This window comes from Pelodiscus sinensis, chromosome 10 (assembly GCF_052426305.1).
Source record: "Pelodiscus sinensis isolate ZL-2025 chromosome 10, ASM5242630v1, whole genome shotgun sequence".
Lineage (NCBI taxonomy): Eukaryota > Metazoa > Chordata > Testudines > Trionychidae > Pelodiscus > Pelodiscus sinensis.
Window position 1 is genome coordinate 30,330,507 of NC_143061.1, and position 5,565 is coordinate 30,336,071.

The following is a 5,565-nucleotide window of genomic DNA, read 5'->3' on the forward strand; positions in this document are numbered from 1 at the left end:
AAGTGATCAGGAATAGTCAACATGGATTCACAAAGGGCAAGTCGTGCCTGACCAATCTGATTAGCTTCTATGATGAAGTAACGGGAAAGTCAGTGGAGGTAATATACTTTGACTTTAGCAAAGCTTTTGATAGGGTCTCCCACAATATTCTTGCCAGCAAGTTAAGGGAATATGGATTGGATAAATGGAGTGTAAGATGGATAGAAAGCTGGCTAGACTGTTGGGCTCAACGGGTAGTGATCAACGGCTTCATCTCAGGTTGGCGATCGGTTTCTAGCAGAGTGCCCTAAGGATCTGTTCTAGGACTGGTTTTGTTCAACATCTTTATTAATGACCTGGATGAGGGAATGGATTGCACCCTCAGCAGGTAAACAGATGACACTAAGCTAGGGGGAGAATTAGAGATGCTGGAGGGCAGGGATAGGGTCCAGAGTGACCTGGACAGATTAGAGGATTGGACCAAAGGAAATCTGATGAGGTTTAACAAGGACAAGTGTAGAGTCCTGCACTTAGGACAGAGGAATCCCAAGCATTGTTACAGGCTGGGGACCAAATGGCTAAGTAACAGTTCTGCAGAAAAGGACCTGCAGATTACAGTGGATGAGAAGCTGGACATGAGTCAACAGTGTACCCAAGAAGGTGAATGGAATAGTAGGGTGTATTAGGAGGAACATTGCCAGTAGATCCAGAGAAGTGATTATTCCCCTTTATTTGGCTCTGGTTAGGCCACATCTGGAGTACTGTGTCCAGTTCTGGGCCCCCCACAATAGAAAGGATGTGGATGCATTGGAGAGGGTCCAGCGGAGGGCGACCAAAATGATTAGGGGGCTGGAGCACATGACCTATGAGGAGAGACTGAGGGATTTGGGCTTATTTAGTCTGCAGAAGAGAAGAGTGAGGGGGAATTTGATAGCAGCCTACAACTTCCTGAAGGGAGGTTCCAAAGAAGATGGAGAAAGGCTGTTCACAGTAGTGATGGATGGTAGAACAAGGAGCAATGGTCTCAAGTTACAGTGGGAGAGTTCTAGGTTGGATATTAGGAAAAAATATTTCACTAGGAGGGTGGTGAAGCACTGGAATGGGTTACCTAGGAAGGTGGTGGAATCTCCATCCCTAGAGGTTTTTAAGTCTCAGCTTGACAAATCCCTGTCTAGGTTGATTTAGTTGGGATTGGTCCAGCTTTGGGCAGGGGGCTGGACTTGATGACCTCCTGAGGTCTCTTCCAGCTCTATGATTCTATGATGTGAGAAGGCTTTTTGTACATTTCTGCACATCTCACAGAGGGGAGGAGCATACACAGGGATGTTTGAGGAAAGGGGCTTCATAGCAGAAGCGGCGGTGGGTAGCAGAGAAGGGGAAGCCAAACTGGAAGTTAGTTAACCCCAGGGCAGGGGTCAGACAGATTGCTAAAGAATATGGGTATGGGGAAAACGTGCACATACAAGAGTGATGATCTCATAGGCCAAGACAGGGGCCGCTATTACAGTGAAGCATATGCAAGATAGTAAGTGGGACTAATTTGTCTGTAGGGGGAAAGCCAGGTATTGCTAACTTTCCCCTAACAGTCTGGCTGTGGTCTCCTCTAACAGATTACACCCAGCCGGTTCCTACAGCAGAGGCTGGCAGCATTACTACCTCCCCCGTATCTTGTTTAACCTTTGTTCTTGACATTTCTGGTCAGATAACGGCCTGCGGCAAATGAAATTTCACACAGATATTTTAAGAGTTACACAGTAATAGCTTTATGAACATAGGAAAGCAGATATGTTCAGAATATTTAAAAGAAGAAGTAGGCTGGGGAAACCTTTATTACAGGAGCATTTGCCTTTTCTAGGCAGAGCCTCAACTGTGACTTATTTTGGCCTAGCTAGAATGGGCAAGTGCTCTGAGTGACACGTGGTTGGTGGTTTTGACTCAGCCCCAAATTCAGAGGATTTCCATTCATAAAAACAATCACAGAAATGGGGCCCAGTTCATAGCATCACTGAGAATTGAGGTAGGTTAGGGACCACACTATTAGTAAACTAGCCACATAGCCTGTCATAAGACAGGATTTTCAGATCTCTCCTCCACATCGGTCTTCTCTCCTGAGCCTCCAATCTCTCGCTCCATCTCTCTTTCTCTCTCTCTCTCTCATCCTCCTTCTCCTGCCCCCCCAGCTCTCCTCCGCCTTCTGATTCTCTCTCCATCTCTCTCTTTCTCTTCTCCCCCTCCTGCCTCTCACTCTCTCTCTGCTCTCCTCTGTCTCCGTCGGGGATGCATGCTCGTCCAGGCCCCCTCCCCCGGGTATGTACATCGCCGCCCTGCCCCCCTTCACCTTCCACTGTGGCGCTTGGCTGACTTCTGCGCCGCTCAGCTGGGCTGCCGCGTGGGAGCAAGCGGTGCAAACGGCCTCCCTCTCTCTCTTCTCCTACTGCCTCGCCCTCTCTCTCTGTCAGCTCTCGTCCGCCTCCTGGCTCTCTCTCCGTCTCTCTCTCTTTCTCTTCTCCCCATCCCACCTCTCACTCTGTGTTTCTCTTCTCCTCCTCCTGCTGCGTCTTTCTCACTCTCTCTCTCGCTGTCCTCCACCTCCTCCGTTCGCCTCTCTGTCTCCTCTGCATCCTCTGTGTCTGCTCTGCTTTCCTCCTTTTGAATCCAACGCCCTTTCCCGACATCAGAGACGCACGCTTATCCAGGCCCCGCCCCCCTGGCTGTTCATTCTGGGTGGCACTGTTGCCTCCTGCTATGGCACTTGGCTGACTTCTGAGCTGCTCATTTGGGCCACTGTGCGGGAGCAAGCGGCACAAGCGGCTGTTTGGGCCCCGTGCTCCCCATGCAGCACTCGCTTGCTCCCACATGGTGGACTGGCTGAGCGGCGCAGAAGTCAGCCAAGCGCCACGGCGGGAGGCAACAGCGCCGCCCAGAGGGAACAGCCAGCGTTTCAGCATTACAGAGTCACAGACATTGGGCTACTATATACGTGATAGCTGCCAGCCCTGGAGTGGATGGTCCCTCCGTACCAGCATTGAGACAAAGAAGCAGAACAGATGGGGAAGTTGATCTTTAATATCTTATTCTGTACCCATCACTTTAGCACCTGGGAACCCAAGCATTAGCTCTCTGTAGATCTAAAGCTAGAACAAGGAAAGAGGGCTTCCTATTCCATGACTGTCAGTGCTTTTATTCTTGAACTCAGATGCTACTTTGTAAGAAGAAAACACTACAGAAAGTCTTCCTGGTCCTTGGGTTCTGTCCTGCACAACCCTCACAATGATTTTCTCCCAGACAAGATGCTTAAGTCGAGAGTCTCACTGCCTGGGACTTAGATGTTAACTCTCCTGTAGGGTACAAACTCATTAGCCCCTGAAATTCATCGTTCTGGGAGCCTGGGTGCTAATTCCCACTGGCCTTCTCTCAAGTTCAGGAGTTCCATAGGCTCCTTGTACTCAGGGCCAGCCCACAACATTTTGGCACCTGAGGTGGGGAGCTCAAATGATGCCCCCATGCCTTCTTGCTTGGGCCAAAACTTTGAAAAGTCTAAATTCTCTGGGTCCTAGTGACGTCCCGCTCCATCCCCCAGTCTGGCACCTGAGGTGGCCGTCTCAGTTTGCCTCATGATAGGACTAGCCTTGCTTGTACTGAAGGGTTCCACAGCCCTCCTCTTGGGCTCCATGCTAATGCCGTGCATCGGGAAAGCAGAGCATCAGCAGCTTTTCTTTATAAATCTCCACCCTCTGAACTAAATTCTGGTAGTCTTCTATCAAGTACAGGTGCTCATTAGTCAATTAGCCAAGCAGCCACATGTTAATTACCACATGTGGGCCAAGAAAGGCTTGTTTTCCTTAAAGAAGCCTATCATTGGTAGAGTGGGCCCTGACTCTCCTTAAAGGGGACAGCCACCCAGCCACACATCTTCCATGAACATGTTGATAAGTCACTGTCTTTAAAACCTGCTTAGTTCTACAGGAAACTGACAATTGACAACTGTCAAGTAGCTGGGCAGCTGGACTTTCAGATGTTTCTCTCCTTTGTTTATATACAAACTGATTCAAAACCATCCAGTTGTGCTTATGTAAACACCTTTTTGGTGCTGTCATACTCACTTCTTTCATCTTGATTATTTAGCTTGTAAATTCTTTGAGGTATGGACTGTGTTTTCTACTCCAGATTGATATATTTTTAACATAAAGGAGTTTCAATCCTGATTCTGACCTCTGTGTGTTACTGGCATAATGTACAGATAACAATAGAATGTATTAACAATAATCAATTATATTTCACCTAGTGGATAAATGAGAAACAATATAGATGGAAAACCTATTACATTTAGGGGTAGATGTAAAACGTGTGTGTGTGCATGTGTGTGCATGTGTATGCACATGCTTTCTAAAATACAAGATTACAATTTTGCCATAACCCATTCCTATAAAAATCAGAATAATGTTCCTGAGTTTGTGGCTGGCTATCTCACAGGCAGGGTTCTCATCAGTGTCAGAGCCCAGCAGCTCTGTCTAATGTCTCAGTCCTCTTTCCTGGTATAATTTAGTTTTTTTCCTTCCGTTCAGCATGAATGAGTGAGACACATTGCCAGAACAGGATATAAAAATGCCTTTCTTTGCTTTAAGCAGAAGAAACATTTATATGAAACTGCTTCATATTCATACCAGATCATTTACAAGAGGAACAGAATTAAGTCTTTCATCTCCCCCAGAGGAAATTTCTTCGGTTATTGTCACCATTTTCAGTCGCATGTACATTTCCTGTTCTTTTGGGAGTTGTTCATGTTGTAGGAGATTAACAATAACAAGGGTCCTCAGAGCACTACAATGCTCATTGTGACATAGTAAATTTCTGTGGTATGTGGTAACATACCTTCATAAAATGTCCCTCAAGGGAAAGGATCTCTATTGGTTGTATCTTTTCTGATGGTCTGCAGCATCCTTTTCATATTGACACAGAAGGTAGAGGATGGGGAGGTGGTCCACAAGAGGTTTTCCTCTAATAAATTGGTATAAATGAAAACATTTGAGAACCATTGCTATAGAGCCCTGGATGAGTAAAAAACCAAGAGGCTCTGTTATCTGTTCCATAAATTCTTTAGGTGAAATCCAACTCCATTGAAGTCAATGACAAAACTCCCATGGAGTTCAGTGGAGAGAGGGTTTCAGCCCTTGTATTTTTCTCAGTTTCTGATGGATGCTTATTTCTTCCTTTCTTTCAATCTGCTCTCTCCACCTCACATGTCAGAATTCTCATATTTTTGCATTAGAAACTATTATCTAGCATTTCTTTTGTTTTTTCCTAAGGAATAACACCTTTTTTAAAAATAAGAAAACAGTTTTCTGATTTTTTTTGTTGTTGAACAGGTAAGAGATTTGCATTTTACTGATAAAAAATACTCTCACCTGATCCTTTGGTTTTATGATTGCTCAGTTGGTATTTACTAGATCACTTTAAGTGTGGCTGTGATTTTCCCCTGCCTTTTGAAGGAAATTCTCAGACTTCTATTAGATTTTAACAGGCTTCTCCCTCACAAACATTTTAACGAATGGTGGCCATGCTGCTGTGGTGTGTAGCTGCTGCTGA